Source organism: Lepisma saccharinum, chromosome 19 (genome assembly GCF_977018435.1).
Source record: "Lepisma saccharinum chromosome 19, izLepSacc3.1, whole genome shotgun sequence".
In the NCBI taxonomy this organism is placed as follows: domain Eukaryota; kingdom Metazoa; phylum Arthropoda; class Insecta; order Zygentoma; family Lepismatidae; genus Lepisma; species Lepisma saccharinum.
This window is the reverse complement of record NC_139247.1, coordinates 61,360,504-61,382,902: the sequence shown is the minus strand read 5'-3', so window position 1 is coordinate 61,382,902 and position 22,399 is coordinate 61,360,504. Positions and strand designations below refer to the sequence as shown.

At 37.9% G+C, this 22,399-nt stretch overlaps 1 long non-coding RNA gene across 1 annotated transcript; it reads left to right on the top strand.

The window, feature by feature from the left end:
• Positions 1-1,107: 1,107 nt before the first annotated feature.
• LOC146003174 (uncharacterized) lies at positions 1,108-21,122 on the top strand. Its single transcript, XR_014443796.1, has 3 exons — positions 1,108-1,394; positions 9,257-9,399; positions 20,846-21,122. It is a non-coding gene; the product is annotated as an uncharacterized LOC146003174 (long non-coding RNA).
• Positions 21,123-22,399: the final 1,277 nt, after the last annotated feature.

Here is a 22,399-nt window from a genome sequence, read left to right as displayed (position 1 = left end):
AAATTTATCATTTCAGGCTGAACCCTGCATTCTGTGCCCTGCATGGTTAGTGAATAAATTATTATTTGCACTGTTTTGATCATCTTTTTTTTTTTTTTGGTAATGATAGTGAAGTTAGTACTTTGTGTCCGTGAATGCAATTCGTGATTGTTATTTTTTTTTTAAGTTTTCTGAGATTACAGATTTTCACACATTTAAACAAGGGGAAGTCAGTAAATAGGTAATTAAAAAAAAGTCAGATGCCTTACCAACTACACCACTGCAGCTCGAGGTCATGTATTCATTAATCATTTACCCTAGATAAATGGTAATAGTTCGTTATATCGGAGACACATTTCTTCATTTTTACAGAAGGAACTACTTACGGAAATGAGTTTGTCCAAGCTTTCCAACGTTCATCGAGGCATGTTCTTTCATTGTGGAGTATATTTGACCGGGAAATCATGTATTTTTCAAGAGAAATATCTCACTGACGCACAATTGCCATTGCTTTTGCTACGTGAACTTCATGCTGCATACATTTGATGACGTAAGCCCTGTCAGTATTTCCAACCCCCTTTTATTTTCACTATGCTTGTCTAACCTAACCTAACCTTATCGGAAATGGTTCGTGGGGCTATCCGTCAGCTACCATGCATAATGGTTCATGGGTCTATACGTGAATGGTTTGTGGGGCTATCAGTCAGCTGCCCATGCGTAATGTAAAATTTTAACATGTGACGAACAAGATAGTAGGTATTTTTTGGTGAAGAAGGTTGGAAACACTGCATACCCACAACATGAGTCAAAATGTGCCCGCCATATTGTGTGTTACAGAAGCAAAGAAAGGAATCAAAAAAATCACTCTCTATGTGAAAAATTGTGTTTGTTTTCGTGTAAAAAGCATAATGGCACCTTGAACTATGTTCCGCAATACACATTTGGTAAATACAAACCATGCGAAACACAAAATATCCGATTTAAATGTGTCACCGATATAACGAATTGTTACCAAATAAATTACATAGAAACTAAAAAATGATCCATGGTGATTTATGAAAATATTAGGTGTTTTTGTTTGTTTGTTTACCCAATGTTCTGAGATTGTGTTTTCATTTATAGGTACATGAAGTTACCAGACCAAATGAATTGTGGCCCACAGCATTGGAAGTGGAAATCATTAGGTGGGAGGATGTTAGTTGAGCCCTTGGGGCTGGAAGAAAGGATGCTCCAATTTTTAACATGGGGATAGGTAGAGATACTTTGCATAATTTTACCTACACCTTGTAGGATAACATTACCCTACGCTTCGAGCAATACTGGCAGAGAATACAGGGTGATCAGTCATTTTTGAACATGAATGGCTGTACTTCTGTCTTGTATGGTAGACTTCTGTTGTGGAAAGTCAAAACTTGGTGAGTTGGTAAAACACAAATACAGAATGCAGGATTTTCTTGTGAAAGGGTTTGATTTTATTTGTGTGTTTGAAGTAACGTTAGTTGTACATCTTTTTTAAAAAATTGGTACCAGTTAACCAGCATAACTAAATTTGTGATAAGCATCTCATTGAAATTTTGCCCCATGTTCCAATTGTGTAATTCAGATATAAGTGTCTGATTACTTGCTGTATTTTTTGTGCGGCTATATATCGGACAGGGCAGGCTTTGTGCTCTTAGTATTATGCCCCTGTCATGGGCATCGCATCATGTATATATATGTTGTCACGAACCATCCATAGGTAGCCCCACACACCATTCACGGATAGCCCAACAAACCATTCACAGATAGCCCCACAAACCATTTCCAGCAATGTTAGGTTAGGCAAGCTTAGTTAAAAAAATTGTTCGTAAAACAATGCGATACAGCTTTAAAAAAAAAAAAAATCTGGACTTATATCGGTTTTTTTCCCTATTTCGAGACGTGACCCCCACATTTTAACAGATTCGTGATTAGAAGGCCAAATTTAGTTAGTATACCAAAAATTAACGAAATTGGAGACATTCTCCATATTCTTAATTCGCTCCAACCATTTATTCTTGGTTTAAATATTAGTGTGTGAAAACATAAAACTGGTTTGTATATTTTACATTATTTTTTTTCAAAAATACTCGATCGTACCATACTCGTAGTGGAATGGTACAACGCCCCGTATTTCAGGGCCTAATAAGCAGCACTTGTCAACCTAAAATGCACACATGTGAGGAAACCACTCTATGCAATTAAAATTCTAAATAATAATTCTGTATATTATTATGTAAGGGTCAAATACAATGGAAGCGGCCCCGGCGCCCACCCAGCGTGGAATAACATGGGTACCTGGGGGAAACCCTGGGGGGTAAAGGCGGTCAGGGGCGTGATGCTGATCACATTACCCCCACTCACGACCGGATCAAGAAAGTGTGGGGCGTTACCCCCACACCCCCCATACGCCTTCATGACGTGGTGCTAAGCACAGGGGAACACTTTACCTTTTTTTTAAGGGTCAAATACAATATATATGAAAGTATGCAATATCTACAGACCGAAACGTAAAATAAATATACATGCTGACAGATCTGCCTAAGCAATTACACATATTGTTGCACAGAAAGCCCATAGCTAGAATTGATCTTCAAGGGGGCTTTGTAAACCTAGTATATTTTTTAAAAGTTTAACAGTGTTAAATGTAGGTAAAGTATGTGTGTAAAATTTAGAAACATACACACAGTACATTTTTCTATATCTTTTAAAACATTGCTTGAAGTGTTAATTGACTGCTACTGAAATCATCCCTTACTACACACTCCATACTACTTCTGATGATACAGATATTTATATCACACAAGAAAAGATGCACAATATTCAATCATAGTGCCAACATTCCACACCTGGCCAAAGCAATGCAACTTGTTCCCAAAACTTGGGATATGTTGACCTTTGTCGCAGATGACATCAAAGTAACAGATTTTTGTCTAAACAGGAGGGGGGGGGGGGGGCTCGCTGATGGCGCAGTGGTAGCGTCGTCGCCTTGTAATCAAGGGATCCCGGGTTCGAAATTCGGTGGAGGCACAAGTGGTTCGGATCCCACTTTAAACTGTAGGTCCAGTCTCGATTAGTCTTATTGTGCATAAAGTGAACTTAAAACACCAAATCAATCAATCAATGTAAACGGGAGGTCACAACAGGGGCAGCGAAGGTACAGATAAAGAATGTAATAGCTGCTGTTCATGTTATGTGAATTTATCCTTCACCAAGGTTGTGAGCAAAGCAATATCTGCTGTCTACATTTTCACTTTTCACCTCAAACAAATTACACAAAATAGTTTTACCTAATGTCAAGGGAGCTGAAGGCAGTTCCAGGGGGGCTTAGTCCCCCCTGGCCCCTGCCTGGCTACAAATACGTGTACATCCTTGTTCACTTAACGAAAATGATAATCATATTCTGCGAAATAATAAAATGCAGTTATAACATTCAATCAAACATCATTTTAATGTAACAATAATCGTAGAAACATAAAATGTCAGCCTTGGTAGTTTCAGCCCATAATCATCTATTTCATTTTCACATAGCTCGGTAAGATATACAAAACTGCATTTTGACTATGTTAACTTAATTTTCAATTTCACTTCGTCTTTTACTTCACGATCCATATTTGAGGATCCATTACCATAGACAAATGACTGAAGTATGTCTACTAATAGAGTTCGAGTGTATTCTGCGTTTTTCACTTGAACGTAAGACCCATCAATTTTGCATCCATCTAATATTGCCCGTGTGAACTATTTGCCACTCGAGCAAAAAATGCTCATTGTAGCACTCTAGTCGACAGACCTCTTTGACCCCACTCCTGAAGCCTATGGCCCCTATATGCTTACAGTGATACTCTTTTGTGTATATTTTAAGTAGGTTTAGGATTATTAGGTTTGATAACCTTAGTATTTCTACTGTACTTCATAGCTAGTGCAACATACTGGAGGGGAAACTTATATATGTAGATTATGATGTGCCCAAGTCTCCCAATAGCATAGTGATCATGTCATCACCCTGTAATCAAGGCATTCTGGATCCCATTCCCAGTGCAGGAACATAGTGCTTTGGAACACACTTTAAATTGTAGGTCCAGTTCCAATTAGTCCATCTATGCACAAGGTGAACTCAAAAAACTGAGTTCAAAATTATTTATGTAAGTGTACTTAATTATTTTCCTGTAGTTTACGGTTATTACAAGCATAAGAAAACAGTTTTCGTTGTGACGTTTCAGGAGAACGCACTCCCTTCATCAGACATTTATTTTCATTTTGACTAAAGATGCAGTTATAACAATGGTTATAATGCAAGCACTGCGTGCATACAAGAAAAAGTGTGTTAAATGTTGAAAGTTATGATCAACATCTTCAAAGTATCTACATATGCCATTTCACCAATAGATTTGACATCTATTTTGTGCTGCAAATCAAAGGAAATCTGTACATATGATTACCAACAGATAAATGTTTTAGAGTACAAATATACTGCAAGCAGTAAAATTCCTACCAAGAGTGTTAAATATTTATGATGTACCATTTATTAAAAATAAAATTGCAAACGTTTTGTATGTCAGTATTGATAACTGGATGCTTGTTTTGCAGAGAAAAAATTCATAAGAAGAATAACCAAGTGACAGGATTATGGAGAGAAACTGTAGACTATTGACAACAATATGGCAACTACAATATAGTTCTTATGTTAATGATAACCTAAATAGCCACAACCATTAGGCCAACTACAGTTTTTACGTGGGAAAGTTTGGGTTTACGTTGGTTGGAAAATTGAAGTTGATCTTACGCTGGCCCAGCACTTGTTGCCAATGCTTTCCCAACCATGGAAATATAATATTTTTGAGTGAAAGTAGAAGCTATTGTAGTCACTCACCAGTTCTAGCCACCATGGATGAAAGATGTGTTAGGAATTGCTTATTGTTTTCTAGAAAGTTTTTTTGTGCTACCACTTGAAGGTACCTTGAAAACAATGATACCATATGACTCAGAAAGTACTGTGTATTTTTTTTTATTTTACACAAATAATTTGTACTGTAGTTATATTTGGCATCACAATAAATTATAAACACACTTCCTAAAGTTAAGCACGCGATGGTAAAATCAACAAAAATTGATTAACACAAAATTGCACATGAAGGTAGCAGATTTGTTTATGCATTAAAGAAAACAAGAATTGTGTACAAGGATTTAAAAAAAAATATTTAGTTTTCGTAAGTTATATGACGACGTCACATTTGGGTCATTAACATAATGATGTTTAAAGGAAAACAAACCAAACAAAACTTACAGTAATATGGTATGTGATCACCCCGGACCTTCACACAAACTTTACAACGATTTTCCATGCTTTCAATGAGGTGATCAACCATCGCAGATGCGAGCAATGCCCATTCCTCCATTAGGGCAGTTTCCAACTCTCTGACTGGCTGGAGGAGGTAAACGTGCAGAGACAGCAACCGAGGGCATCCCAAAGGTTTTGAATGGGATTAAGGTCGGGGGAATATGCCAGTCATTCCATACGAGAAATGCCCTCACTTTCCAGGTACTCGTCAACAATGTTGGCTCGATGCGATGGGCATTATTGTCCATAAGGAGGAAATCAGGACCAACTGCTGCAGCGTAGAGTCTCACAATGGGGTCTAGGACTTCATCCCGATACCACGCAGCTGTCACAGAACCGCCTTTAAAGATGTGCAGCTCGGTGCGATATCCCATTAAATTCCAGCCCACACCATGACGCTGCCACCTCTGAATGTGTGATGTTCGATGATGTTCTTGGCCTGATTGCATGTGCCTCGTTCTCTCCAAACTCTTACACGCTTATCATCTGATTCCAGGGCATATCTGGACTCGTCCGTGAACAGGATGTTGCACCAATCTGAGACAGTCCAATTGACATGTTGACGACACCACTTTAATGTTACCCCTCTGGCTTGGATGGTTAGTGCAACACAAACACGTGGTACTCGGGCATACAATTCCTTCATGTGCAGCCTTCTGTGCACAGTACTGGCAGATATTGTCTTATCAAGTGCCACTTCAACCATGGATGTAACAGTTGTGGAGGTCACTCATCGATTCCGCTTGGCTACTATAGCAATATACCAATCATCAGAGGGTACGATAACCCTTGGACGACCAGGCACAGGTCTCCGGACAACTGTTTGACTTGTTTGGAATTGTTTCCATAATCGAGAAATTACCGAATGATCAACTCGAAAGAAAATAACGACATCTTTGATTGACTGTACTGCTTCAGTGCATCTGACAGCACGCCAACGCTCTTCTATCAGCCATAGAAACATGAATATTATCAAAAATAATCCTACAAAAGTTGTAACCACTTCGTATCAGCTTTTAAATGCACCTCAAACCCTTCAGAATGCTGGCATTTTCAACAAAAGTGTGATCATTCTTGCACGAAATCCTCCCTTTTATGCTATTACAAGAGCACTGATTAAGCACCTAGGTACAGATGATTCACACTCTACTTACAAAAAGGAAGCTACATATAAAAACTGACATCTACATCCGCAGCGATTTTCAGCCACTCAAATTCATATACGCTTTCGAAAATTTGCATTGCGTGTTTAACTTTTGGAAGGCAGTATATAGTGATGAAGGAATTGGGAGCATAAAAGTCGAAACATTAATTTGCCTCCAACATCGCTCAGAAGCTCGCAAGTTGAACGCTCATTCACCCCACATTCCACCGGATGCAGAGCCGAGCAACAAGAATTTTCCACTCGGCTCTGCACAGTCAGCAAGGCAACGGCCCTCGCCAGCGGTGAGTGCACCTCCACTGTAAATTTCCATCTGCATCCAGGGATACCCCAGGTGCACAGTGGAGGTGCAAAGTCCACCAACCTATGACTCAAATCCAATGTATAAAACCGCTGGAGACAGTAAATCGATCTCTCACTTCGCTCCAATATCACCACCAAACTGATCGACGAGAAGAGGACGACGGCCTGCTGAGAGATCGCGACAGTACGAGGCGGCAACGAGCGAGAAGTCCATAGCAGTCCGGATTAAGCCAACCGAAGAATCTGCAAGAATAAAACAAGTCGCCGAATTGCCTGCCGTCTCTTGTCGTCATCTTCGATCTCTACAGCGGACACCTGTCACCATCGCCGACGCCAGAAGCCGAGGGCCAGACCAACAGCAAGGGGTGAGTAGCGTTCAACAACACAGGCTCCCAACAATCCTTCATCAGCCTCCTTAAGGGTAGAGGTGGTTAGCCAAGTCAAACTTAAGACCTATTGTATTTATCTGAGCTACGTCCCGGCGTGACTCGATCCCGTACCTTACCCGACGTCACGCTACAATAGTTATATTATATTATATGTATGTAGTTATATGTCAGAAAGGCAGTGTACACAAACCTATCTAGACATTAGTTTTCAGTACATTGGCCCAACATAAAAACCATATGTTGAGCCAGTGTTGGGTCCACGGCCAAAATTAGCATTGCCCAACAGTATTTTCTCACTTTTGGCCAACCATTTTCAGTGTTGTGCCAACCACGTTTGGTTACTTGGGAATGTATTAATTCTCCTTAGTATCAGTATTTTGCAAGTAATGATCAGCTTTCTGAGGTTTTGATGTTCTTTTTTATATTTTTTTCATTTACTATGTAATGCAAGTTGTATCAAATTATTTAACTGGTTCCTTTGTATGAATAGGGTTACCAGATCACTGTAAGGGAAATGTAGGACATGCTGTCCCAAAATGTAGGACATTAAGTAAAAATTAACTAAGGACACAAAACATTCTCAATAAATAATACATATTTCTATAGACCACGTTAGAAAGTAGTTGAAAAATGACACTTTTCAGTTTTAAAAAAATGGTTTGTTAATGAATTTTTAAATGCAAAATTTCAAAACTTGCAATCACACTAATCAATGCACCTCTTACTACATGATTTAAGTGGAACTTCTCAGAGGAGACAATTTTTATCAGAATCTCAGGTTTAGTCAAACTATATTTATGTTAGAGTGGACTGTCAATTTGAAATTATGGACCAGTACCAAACGAACATTTTACAGACTTTATGAAAAAATAAATTCTCTCATGAGCCTGTTGTGCTGATGGTAATGAAAGTACTCTCTCAACATTTGAATTATGACCTGTAATGGCAAACAAATATTCAGCAATTACCGTAATTTAAAATGGTTTGTGAAGTTTCATCTTGTGTGGGTAGTTTTTAGTTCAATAACAGGGTGTCTACCAAAATAACACATCCAAAATTCTTGAATTTTTCTGGACTCTTCTAGACCTATTTTCAGTTTTTCTTAACGTTTATTAATTCGACCCCTACTTAGGTAAAGTTGGAAATTAGTAATTAAGAAAATAAATATTTATTTAATGAAAACCCCTACCAAAGGACCAGTTAAGATAAAAACTGAAGAAGAGAATTAGATCTCCTTTCTCGTATTAATGCATCCTGAACTGTGTTTGGCAGACAAGTGAGGCTTTGTCGTCTGAACTCACAGCCAGTATAATCTTATGTGGGGCTTGTGTCGGTTATCCCTATATGTTTGTGACTGTCCCTTCATCCTTCTGATGTTACCACCATTCACTTTCATCTTCGCGATTAGCCAAAAGGACAGAAGAAAGTGAAGTAAAATAAACTAAAACAACCAATCAGTCATTATGATAGCAAAAATTCTTGACCACAAGAATAATATCTTGCCTTTTTATTGACTTCTTGACGTACTTGTTGGTTTATTTACTTTTTCTTGACTACCATGACTTTCTTGACTGGCACACTCTCTCAATATCTTTGTTCTCTATACCTCTGCTTTACAATAAAATTATATTGAATAAGAATGGGCAACACCTTGTTTCATCACCCTAAGGCAAGAAATTCTGCTCGGGCATTGAACAGTGACGTTATCAGAAAGTGGTCCCAAAACTTTGTTCATTAATTGCTTCCGTTTTCCCCGTTTGTTTAATAGCAGGACAAACTTTTTTTCTTTTTGTTCAATGACTGAATCAAAATAAATTTCATCATTGAGTTTGGAAGCGCAATCCATAGACTTGTAACTTGCATGATTGTTTTCTGTTACCTATTTTCATAATTAATATTATGTAACGCTCAAAATGTAGGACATTTATGATATTTTTCAAATTCCTCCCAGACCCCGGACATAAGGCTAAAATGTAGGACATGTCCGGGAAAATCCGGACGTCTGGTAGCTCTATGTATGAATTTATAGCGTTCAGTGTACTGAGATTGTGTTTAATTTTTCAGGTACATGATGTTAGCAGTACATTCTACTAGAACATGATGATTGGTTCTTTTTTAAATGACTGTAATAGCTGTTCTGTGTGTCTGAGAGGACTAAGGATTATGATATGGAATGTTTCTATAGATTAGGAAAATAAAAAGTGCAGGTAAGGTTTTTTTTTCTTCTACATTTCATTCTTGTAATAGTTAGGGGATGTGAACCATGCCCAACAATCCCATGTTTTATCAGTCCTCTGGCATGGTGGCTGAGCATGTTAAGTGGTCAACTTTAAACTCTCCACTGACATTCCTGGGTTCGAGTACCACACTGAGTGTTCCTTCGTCAGTTTTATCTAATCATCACTCATTGTCATTGATGCAATTAGCCAAAAGTGGCACTAAATAACGCAAATACTATACAGTGAATATAGTCTGGAAGTTGGACAATATTTTATCAGTTACACGTTTTTGTAACTTTGTAAAGTTTTTATGTTGTCACCAGTCTCTTACAAGTATTTCCACTTTGCCTAATTTACATGCCATTGTCTATTTTAAACATATAGGTACATGATTTAAAAACAGAAGAGTACTATAGCCTGTACAAATTATTTTCTTATTAGGTTCGCAAGATTCTATATTACATAAAAGATGCCTCACCTGTTTAATTTGCTTTCAAATATTAAAGTGTCCTGATAATTTAAGGAAGCTTTCAGATTGGTGCAACAGTATGGTTACCAGATCGCTGTAAGGGAAATGTAGGACATGCTGTCCAAAAATGTAGGACATTAAGTCAAAATGTAGGACACAAAACATTCTCAATAAATAATACATATTTCTATAGAACACGTTAGAAAGTAGTTGAACAATGACACTTTTCAGTTTTTTAAAAAATGAATTCTTAATGAATTTTTAAGTGCAAAATTTCAAAACTTGCAATCATGCTAATCCATGCACCTTACTACTGTGGTACTTCTCAGACGAGACAATTTTTATCAACATCTCAGGTTCACTCAAACTATATTTATGTTAGAGTGGACAGTCAAACTCTTTGATATTATAGGGACCAGTACCAAATATTTTACAGTCTTTATGAAAAAATAATTTCTCTCGTGAGTCTGTTGTGCTGGTGGTAATGAAAGTATTCTCTCAACATTTGAATTATGACCTGTAATGGAAAACAAATATTCAGCAATTACCGTAATTTGAAATGGTTCCAGAAGTTTCATCTTCGGTAGTTTTTAGTTCAATAACAGGGTGTCTACCAAAATAACACTGGACTCTTCTAGACCATTTTTCCTTTTTTCTTAACGATTATTTATTCGACCCCTACTTAGGTAAAGTTGGAAATTAGTAATTACGAAAATAAATATTTATTTAACGAAAACCCCTACCAAAGGGCAAGTTAAGATGAAAACTGAAGCTGAATTTAAGAAGAAAATTAGATCTGCTTTCTCGTATTAATGCAAGGGGTCATGGGTTCAATACCCGGTGGAGGCACATAGTGGTTCGGATCTCACTTCAAACTGTAGGTCCAGTCCCGATTAGCCTTTCTGTGCACAGAGTGTACTTAAAACACCAAATCAGTCAATCAATCAAAAAAACGTATTAATGCATCCTGAACTGTGTTTGGCAGACAAGCGAGGCTTTGGCGTCTGGACTCACAGCCAGTATAATCTTATGTGGGGCTTGTGTCGGTTGTCCCTATATGTTTGTGACTGTCCTTTATTCCTTCTTATGTTACCACCATTCATCTTCATCTTTGCGATTAGCCAAAAGGACAGAAAAGAGTGAAGTAAAATAAACTAAAACAACCAATCAGTCATTATGATAGCAAAAATTCTTGACCATAATAATAATTTATTGCCTTTTTATAGACTTCTTGACCTACTTGTTGATTCCTTTACATTTTCTTGACTTCCATGACTTTCTTGACTGGCAGACACCCTGAATAACTTTGTTCTCTATACCCCTGCTTTACAATCAAATTATATTGAATAAGAATGACAACACCTTGTTCCATCAGTATAAACCCAGGGCATTGAACAGTGACGTTATCGGAAAGTGGTCCCAAAATCATTAATTTCTTCAGTTTACCCATTTGTTTAATAGCAGGACAAACTATTTTTTTTCTTTTTGGGCAATAGCTGAATCAAAATAAATTTCACTATTGAGTTTGGAACCACAGTCCATAGACTTGTAACTTGCATGATTTTTTTCTGTTACGTATTTTCCTAATTAATAATATGTGACGCTCAAAATGGGTTTATGATATTTAGCACAATTATGCTAGGGTTGGTATCACTGCATGAGGCCGGACTCACTGTGTTCATTTTGGGCGAATGCAGAATTGAAATTTTGCTTTCCCGCATGAATCACATAGAATGTAATGGGACCAGCTGAGGCCCTCGGAGAAGTGGCTCGACATGTGACGACAGAGCCTCTGGCAGGGATGGAAATTTGTGGAAATGATTGTGAGGCCTAGAATTACAGTTTTCTTGAATTAAGGTGTCGTTTAATTAAATTATAAGTAATAAAATAATCCGTAATAGCCAAATATATTAGGGTAGGCCCAGCCTCCGGGCCTCTTATGAGGCTTCGCCACTGGTAATACACTGAAATACATAATCATTCCCATATTTTTATCATTCTGCTGAAGTATTAATTAACTTAAATTATATATTTTATCCTCCACCATAACGTTTTTGTACATTTTTATACACAAATTGAACGATGCAAATTTCAAGGATCGACTGAGCATTTTGACCCCCAACCTTTCTCGTTGCGACCTTCGTGCATACAAATACAATAGACATTAGTAATAACAAAAATAAATGCATTAAAACATTGCACGCCTCACAGAAAATTTGCATAACTTACCTGTTGTCCCACACCGTGGCCGTGCGGTCTACGTCATGCTTTGTGCTCCATATTCGAGTCTCCTGGGGGAAGCGTAACAACTTTTCTCCTGAGATTTCAGCCTGTGTATGGAACCCGTGGCCACCCATCATCGTGAGGAATCTGGGGGTGCTGTGCTCAGGCCCGTACCCAAGGGGGGCATGCCCCCTCCTCCTTGAGCCATGAAAAATGTTAATATGAACGTATAGAAACCTACAAAAATTACGTTGATGGTTTTTCAAATTTTGCGTAAATTTCAATTTTGTGCTTGCTCAAATGAATAGGTTGTTTCTGGTGAGAGGCAGGCTCTAGAACTCTGCAGTCTACAATATTGGGCTATTTTAGTTCTATAACCATTGATGCAAGGCTATCAGACGTTCTGATTTAGTCGGGACAGTCCATTCCTTTTAATCCATATCCCGACTTTTTCGTCTCTGCTCTGACAGTACTTGCTATAAGGGAAGAAAGACACTTGCACCACCACAGACATTGTACTGATTATGTAGGACTTTCTGTAGAATAATGGATAAAAGCAAGGAGGGCCAAAAGGGCTAAGTAAAAATCAAAGAAGGTAAAAGGAAACACTCACCAGACAGTAGAAAAATTCAAACCGTCCGTCTATTTCTTCTCACACCGATGATGCGATGAAATTAGCAAAAATTTTGAATTTTTCTACTGTCTGGTGAGTGTTTCCTTTTACCTTCTTTGATTTTTTCTGTAGAATAATGTGTACATTATTAAAATTGTCTGAACTTATGAGTCAAAAACAGTTGTTTGACACTCGAGATCACCCCTTGATTGTTGACTGCAATACAAAACCAACCATATAAGGGCATATAGCTCTCCACCACTGAGCAGAAGGATAAAAAAAACTTTGTTTTCTTTCTCCGACATCAGGGTTTTTATGCAACTGATGTCTATTCTGCCACTCAATGGCTTAGGGTTAATTAATAGTATGTAAATAGGAGAATCCACTTCACAGCAGAATCGTTTCTAGATTTTTGGGGCGAAAAATTGCCTGAAGTACTTTTAACACATATTGTTATTTGTCCAAAACACTCAAGAAATTAAGTACATTATTATTTACGAAATTCTGTCAATCGGAATTTGTTTTACTGCAACTCTTCTTCTTTACTTGTAAATGTCGTGAACATAAATACACAGTGGTGTGACCGTACAACAGACAACTTTCACAGTGTGCAGAGGACATCAAGGCCAAAAAATTCGATTCTACAAGCCGTTGAAAATGGCATTTTCTATCCCACATGTATGCAACCCCATTTAATAGCTTCTTGGTTGCCACTGGCATTTATTTTTACTGTCGAATAGGATTCTAATAGCGAAAATACACCATAGAGACTATACCGGATGGGGCAAATAAAAGTGGTCCGGAGAACAAAGTTCCATGGTACTATCTCCGGGCCACTTTTATTTGCCCCACCCGGTACTATGCCAGCAGACACACTGCCAGGGTGAAGTCACTTAGCCTTTCCCTTCAGATAATTTATTTCCAGGGTTCACACTGACTCCAAAATCCTTCACAACTGGAGGAGTCAGGAAAACAAGGCTAGGACCAGGCCCGTAGCCAGGAATTCTTTGTAGGGGAGGGGGGGGGGCGCAAAGTCAATCCTAGAGGGGGCAAATTTTTAATATATTGTGTCGCATTGGCAGATATAGCAGGGTACACAGAGGCACTTGCCCCTCCCCCAAAAGAGATAAGTAACAGAAAAGGAATGATATCTTGAAACTCCAACGAACAAAAAAACTTCGAGCAACATCAAAAAGCAATATTTCGATAATGACCTTTCCAGATTGCCAAGAAAAATAAATTTTAACATAAATAGGCTAATAGGGACTGTATCTACTTGATATTTACAGGCCGATAATGTTAATAGACTATTAATATGTACCAACAGCTTTGGGCGCCTCTGCAGAACTGATTAAGGGAGCCCTTTATAAATCATGCTTCATAATAATTCCCTCTAGTTTCCAGTATGCAAGATTTTTACGCACAAAGGAATCTTAACAAGAATCCAACAACACCATTGTGTTGTGTTATGCAAGAAAAATTAAATTGATTAAATAATAATGGTTACATATTATCTACATTTTGATGAATTGTCTAAAAATTTGTAATACATTTTTGTAGGCCTACTTGCTAAAACATTAAAACATGGGTCCCTTACTCCACCACGGATTCTATTTGCTTCAAATCAAAGACTCTTGCATGCCCACAGACAATTTTTGCCTACTGGTTACATTAACCATTTTGCAAAATATTGTGTTGTTGAAAGACATGTGTTTGACACCCGAAAAACAAATAAGAATCCCTTGATTGATCAATGACTTCTTGGATTACAATGTCATCATTAATATTTCATAATAAGTTTTATGGAGGGAAATGTTGTATCCTCTTTACATTATGAAAAATATCTTCCTTAATGACTAGGTTACGAAACCGAACGATATAAGGGTCTTCGCCTTACCCCATTTTCCCGGCACTTATCGCCACCACTTTTTGAGCAGAAGCGTACAAACCCCAAATATCAGGGTTTTTTTAATGCTGATACTGATTTCTGCCAGTCACAGAATGGCTTAAGATATATGAATAAAATTAGGAGAGTCCACTCCATAGCAGAAGAGTTGACATAATTATTTGTCAAAAAATTAGGTTGTGCATGAGGTACTTTAACAGACAACGTCTGCTACAGGCACAATGACAGGACATCAAGGCAAGCAACTTTTCTCAGTCACTATTTGCTCGTCTAATTCTTCTTTCGATGTTACAAGCAATCGAAATATGGCATCTTCTGTCCTTAATGTATGCAATGCCATTGATAGCTTCACAGTTGCAAATGTCATTTATTTTTACTGCCGTTTAAAATTCTGAGAGCAATATATAAGATGCTATGGAAACGATATCATGGAAACAGTCAGGGTTAAGACTTAACTTTTCCTTTATAAAATTGATATCATAACACACACCTATGTTGCTTATCTTATTTGTGCATGCGAGCAAAGCGAGCAAAAAAATTGTACTTTTATTTGTATAAAATTTGAAATCGAGCGGATAATTGCCCCTCTGTAGCCTCTGCAAGTACCCCTAGCCGTCTGGAAGAAAAATGCAAGAAACACTTGAAAACTAATTCCATCTTGAGTATCCATTTGTCCTGCTATTCTTAGATTCTGCTAGTCATGTTTCTTTACTTCAATGTTTCCCACCCCCCAGATTGGACTTCCATCCAACATTGGGGGGGCAATGCCCCTGCCCCCTGTGGTTGCAGCACTGTTTGTGAGTGCCTCTTCTTAAATTTCACATCATCATTCATTGTCCTGAATTGTCCAGCTACGGGCCTGGCTAGGACTGAGGTCTTTGGAAACAAATGATTTTTAAAAAAAGCTTTCAAATTGCACTGTTAGGAAGGTAAAAGAAACTAACGAAGGACTAAAATTGAATGGTGTGACTCAGTTGTTATCATATGCAGATGATGTAGACTTACTGGGGGATGATGTGAATACAATTAAGAAAAATGCTAAAATATTTTTCAAAACTGAAAAGAGATAGGTTTGGAAGTTAACAAAGAGAAAACTAAATATATGCTTACAGGCCGAAACCAAGTGTTAGGTAATAATCAAAATCTAATTATTGATAACTCGTTTGAACCAGTTTCCAAATTCAAATACTTAGGAGTAATATTAACAAATGAAAATTATATTAAAGAGTAAATAAAAAGTAGGCTTAATTTAGGAAATCCATGTTACTTCTCTCTTCATAAACTTTTGTCTTCTCGTTTAATATCTAAGAAACTAAAAATTAAATTATACAAAACAGTAATTTTGCCTGTAGTATTATATGGATGTGAAACTTGGTCCCTTACATTGAAAGAGGAACATAAATTGAGAGTATTTGAAAATAAGATCCCTTTTGAAAATATTTGGACCTAAAAGGGATGAGGAGACAGGTGAGTGGAGAAGGTTACATAATTTAGAACTACATAATTTGTTTTTCTTGTATGTACGCCAGTGGCGTAGCATGGACATTTCGGGTGGGAATGCCAAGTCCGAAGGAAGAGTCGGCCCTTTCTTGCTTAATAATTTACTTATGGTATTAGTTGCCACAGGTATTATTTGCCTGAAGTAAGCTGGGTTTTCAATAAAACATCATCATTGCATGTTTTAGCTAGAAAATTAGATGCCTCACTATGCCACAGATGTTTTGAACTATGGTGTTCTATACCTTTTTTTATATCTTACTGCATGACGCAAGTCATTAAAAACCTACCTGAATCACAAGTGCCTCTGCACAACAGTAGACGTCATTGTTGTGGGCGATGTAACTACTGATTGATTTGGTTTATTTTACTTCGCTTTTCTACCACTTTTGGTTAATCGCGAATATGAATATGAGTGATGATATTGATGAAGGGACACTGACAAAGAACACCCGTGCTCACGCCGGGATTCGAACCAGGGACCTCTGTCGTCTTGGCGCACTGTGAAAAGCAGAGTGGATGATCCAAATATCGTACACTCTACTGACGTAACAGTGCCGATTAGTCATTCAGACCACTGTTTATTACATCTTGAGAATGCTGATAAACATTTTAAAATAATTTTCTCCAGAGACCATTCGATGTTAAGAGTTTTCAAATGAATGCTAAACATTTCCATTCACTCAATATTAAGTAGTTAGATAATAACAAAAAAATACAATAAAAAAATAATAGTTTTGCGGATTAAGTGGTAGAGCAATCACAGGCTAAATTTCTATCACGAGGACTTCACCAACTTATTTGACAAAAACTGTGTTGATCTTTTAGTTTCTAATACACATCGCTGTTCGTGCGATAAATTATACAATGCAGTGGCCATTAAGGAACAGTATATTTGAGATTGGTAAAGTTACGTCAGTCAATATTGCGTATTGTAGCATCACACAGCACGAGTTGCATGAGCGCGAAGAGCGAAGAACCAGATAGGAATTCTGCCGCTTTCGTCTGCTTCAGAAGGCAGGAAGGGTCACATGAACCAATCACTGTAGACCTCTCGTACACTGGCGTAAGAGAGCGTGCTGTAGAAATGGAAGCTTTCTCTCCATAAAGGCAGCAAGGAATATAGGAGTCCTGTATGCCGAACCTGTTCGGCGTCCGGCCGGGAAAGGCATTGAAAAGAGATGCTAGAACGAGTGTTGAGAGTGGAGCGTTGCAAGCGGATCGCGCAAAATAGCCATTATAATGCCATGAAGGTCAAACATATATGAAATTAGTCACGTTTTACTTTATAGTCACAGCATTTAAACATTTTTGAAATTTTAAATCTGGGAACGCCAGGTGTACGGGCGTACTATAACGCTACGCCACTGATGTACGCATTGCTTGCATTATAGAATTATTTTCCTGTAGTGTACAGTTATTAACAAAGAAAAACTGTTTTCTTATGCTTGTAATAACTGTAAACTACAGGAAAATAATTACATAATTTGTATTCATGTCCAGATGATATTAGAATAATTAAATCAAGAAGACTTAGGTGGGCAGGCCATGTGGCACGAATGGGAGAGGAAAGAGGAGTTTACAGGATTCTTGTTGGGAAACCTGATGGTAAGAGACCTGTAGGAAGGCCAAGACGAAGATGGAGGGACAACGTTGAGATGGACCTAAGGGAAATCGGTAGGGATGGAAAAGAGTATATAGAACTTGCTCAAGATAGGGAAAGATGGAAGGCCTGTGTTGCTGCAGCCATGAACCTTCGGGTTTAAGAAGGCTAGAGAGTTAGTTAGTCTTTCATTGTCCGGATTAGCTAGATGTGGCAGAAAAACAACGCTAAGTAACAAAAATCAAAAATCCCTCTCTTTATCACATGAATCGCTATTACCAAAAGGTAGACTTGATACTGAAAATTGCAAAATCATTTAATGAAGTCTGAATCTGGAAGGGATGCCCCCCCCCCCCAATCCTGATACAACATTATATGGAATCCCACACACCTTCATAAATCACAAAATCAATAAATGTCTTTGTTATGTTGTTAGAGTAATACAGGATATAATTGTAAAGATTAGTGAGAATTCCAGGTAGGAATGTGTTCTGTATTTTTCACAGGGGAGGAGGGGGCAAAGCAGGCTCTCAGGGGGGGGCAGTTGTCCCCCTCTAGCTACGGGCCTGGCTAGGACTGAGGTCTTTGGAAACAAATGATTTTTAAAAAAAGCTTTCAAAACTTGGAAAAGTCAGGGGAATTAAATTATTTTTGCTTGGCAGAATTTGTAACTGGAAACACGTTTCATTTTATTTTCCCAACAATCTTCCTTTTTGGGTAATATTGCATATAAAAAGGTCATTTATTTTAAAAAATGTTCAACAAACGTGATTCATTTGATTACAAAGTTACAAAGTTGAAGTGTAACTCTTATTTTTTAGCATGTTTAATCATTACACAGTTATGTAAAATACCTGGAAAAGTCAGGGATTTTGCAAAGTGGGTGTGAACGCTCATCTATGAACCCCACACACATATGTTGCTTTTCGTAGGTTATTTGAATTGTTTGTATTATGCATACATGTAGTCTGAGACGTGGCCCTTTGCCTAATCCCAAATTACCTTTTAGTTAAGTTCTCGGATTGCACAAATGAAAATGTAGACACATCATAATTTCGAATATATATCTATATTAACACACTTGTACAATCACAATGATAGATAGTATTCACAGCCATTCTTAGATATTCATTTTTATTAGCAACATTTCAAAACAAAAAACAAAACAAATGTGTTGCAAACACCTTAATTTTTTTACAATAAGTTCATAATAATTGTGAATGTCAATATTGGACAGTCACAAGTCTACCTGCATCATACAATTTTTCTTTTTGCTTTCTGACAAACAAATATCAGGGTCAACTGCAAATATTTGTCATGTGGTTGTATTCTGTATACATACAGGTTATAAAATGCTGTTCTTCAACATTTCGTAGCAAATGAGCAAATGACCATCTCCCATACACTGCCCTCACATACAAATGTACACACTGTATAATATGAGAGAAAATTTATGAAAATTTGCCTATGGGTCTGGCCCAACCCCCTCAAAAAAATCTTGGGTACGGGCCTGGCTGTGCTGACCACACATCACCCAGTAATCGTGGGATGATCTCCCACCTTGGCACGTAGAAGTGAGGGCGGAAGGCCCTGGCACTCACAGGTTAACTGTCTATTCCTATTTTATAGAAACAAATAAATACAGTAGGTAGACTTCTTTATAATTGCAACTACTGGCTGAAAAGATGTCCTTTCATTCGGGCTTTCACTGCGATAACAGAAAATGCTTTCGTACTCGATCTAACAGGAGTGTGAGTTGCTTCCCGCCTCCAAATTTGTAAATTGACGGACTGGCACCACAGAGAATTTAGTTTGCCCAGCATTTTTATTAACAGATATATTGGAAGTGCAAATATTTTGATTAATTGAAATTTTTCGGCATCTGAAATGAGACATGCCAATGAAAATCGGCACTTAACAAATTAAGTTAATGATATTGGCCAAAGGAAACTAAAAGGTTCCATTAGATCCCGTCGTTGTCTACTAATACTCTCTATGATTATGCCATAATGTATTTATTAATATTAAATTTCAACGAGAAAGTTAAAATAATAGAAAGCTATTTACGAGTAAAATTGTTGGGATCAGGGCGTCGATTATAAATAAAAACGAATTTGCCGGGTCGCAGGCTCACGAAGGTCGAGAAGCACTGCTCTAGATAGATTTCTGTTACGGTTGTGTGACGCATGTCACCGCACAGAGCCTCGCGCAATCAATATCTGTCGAACTAAACCCATGGTGCAACAGCCCTCTAAGCGCCGCCGGCATTTTGATTGGGTCACGCATGGTCAGCACATCGACTCCCATCGCCGTTGTTTTCTGGCTTTCGGAGCCCGTTACTTCTTTTTCAAGTAGGTTCCATATTGTACTCACAATGCTGGGTCAGCGTTGAAATTCTGGGCACTCCACAGGGAATAGAACGTGGGAACGTCGATATATGTGTAGGAAACGTAAATCTAAATCAAGATTTCTAATAGGGTAAAAAGAGGACGTACTTAAATGTTCTTTTGAAATATTGTTACTGCATTTGAATACCATTAAACAATGCATGAATTGAGCAAAGGGATTAATCTCAGAGTTTCATCTTCCTGTCGGTTCGTGATGAAGAAAGCATGGGTCCCTAACTCCACCCCCCCCCCCCTCCTATACCTTCATCAGAAGGGTACAATGGAGAATGAACAGTGGTGTACATAAACCAGTCTTTATGTAATTGGTTATGGTTATGATGTAAAATCGTTTGTTGATACTAATATTAAGTTATAACTATTCAAACTACTATGCTGAACCCCACTCGATATATATGGCCATGAGGACTGTTCCCATGTTAGCAAATTAAAAACTCAGTCATTTTTATTTGGTGGTATGGTGCATGAGAGGACAGTGACAGCTCAGTAACATTTCTTGTAACATCATCGATGAGTTAGACCTGGAAAACAAAGTGTGCACTTCACATTGGGTCATGTTTTTTTTTGTTTGTGAGAAAACATACATAGATCCCAACATACTATCTATATATTGTGTGTCATTTTCAGTGATACCCTTTTTATGTTTATGTTTCTGGTTATTGAATTTTTGGAACACCCTATTCCATTGAAGTCACTAATACTTTTTTTTTCTTTTCAGGTAGAACAACTCTATGAATGCCAAGGAACAATAATTGTTTTATTAAATTTTACTGATATCAAAATGTACCTTACTGTTCACTTCAGGAAATCTATTTTTGTTCCTTGACAAGTAGTACAGATAGAAGATAATCTGTATTTTTCCTGACATTAAAGTATTTTTTAAATTGCATGGATAACTTTTCTACTTTGGGGTCCTAACCCACCCCATACCATGAGAAGATTACACTTGAGCAAATATATTGAAAGTCGCCTTCTAAACAGTTACAATTATTTCTTATGCATTGAGGCCATGCTGGACCTACCATGGCCTGTGCCATGGCAATCATTTTCAAAAATTCCTGTCCTTTTGAAAAATCCTTTGATAATCCACAATCTGAAAAATTACATCTGTTTAGAATTCCTTCCACTTAGGGCATTTTGCTTTTGCTATTATCCAGATTTCTGTATAGGAAAATAGGTTTATTGTGTCGCAAATATCTAAACAGTAGGAACAGGCAAACCCAAAGATTCACTTCAGTGCTCTAGAAGAAATTCTATATGAATCTTTTTTTTTTTTTTTTTTTAGAATTTGCAATATGATTGAAGTTTTTCAAAAACTATTTAGCTGGAACAGGCTAATGGCCCAGTGGCCTTAAATGAGTGAAGTAGGTGAAACTTGAAATTATACGAGGGCTATTTTTTTTTCAACCTCCAATGGCACCGCGAGGTGGCCCGTGAAGCACTAGGAAGCCAGGCGTCGTGCAGCGTGATTGATGTTCCCCCTGCCACTACCACCGCCAACGCTTCAGTTGAAGCTGAGTGACTGGCACGTAGAGATGTCTGCTACAATCGACTCTCCCGCCAAGTGTGTTACTGGTTGACGTTATGGAGCCCGCGACCACAATCAGTGTGGCTGCATATGTGAGACATTGTGCAGACTACGCAGAGCCATCCAGAACAAACGGAGAGGCATGCTGTCGACCCAAGACCTGCTTCAACGATTACACTGGGAAGTGTTTTATCACCCTCCCTGCACCCCAGTCCTGGCACTGAGTGACTTCCACCTTTTCAGGCGATGAAGAAGTAGTTCAGATGACGACGCTTCAACACGAATGAGGAGCTGCTTCGGGACACCGTACAGACATGTCTCAACAGACAGGTGGCACCTTTTTTTGCAGAGGGTATTGGAAAACTGATGCTTCGGTACGATAAATGTCTGAATCTTCTTGGTGATTACATTAAAAAGTAGATTATGCCTGTACGTAACTTTTGTCAATAAACACATTTTGCTATTCACTGTGGTTTTTATTTCATGCGCTATCTAAGGTTGAAAAAAAATAGCCCTCATATTTCAGGAAGCATCATATAATATAAAAAATTTGAGACTTCTGAATTTCTTGTCCTATCCATGAATCCTTGACAATAAAGGTTATTACAGCGTAATCTTTTGGTGTTGCATTTCTCTCTGCTACCATGTCCACCTCTGTATTAGTTTGAAATGTTTTTAAGGTATTTAATCCTGAGAGAGTGGGTTATGTAATGTTTACAAAACACTAATTGAAGTATTGATAAA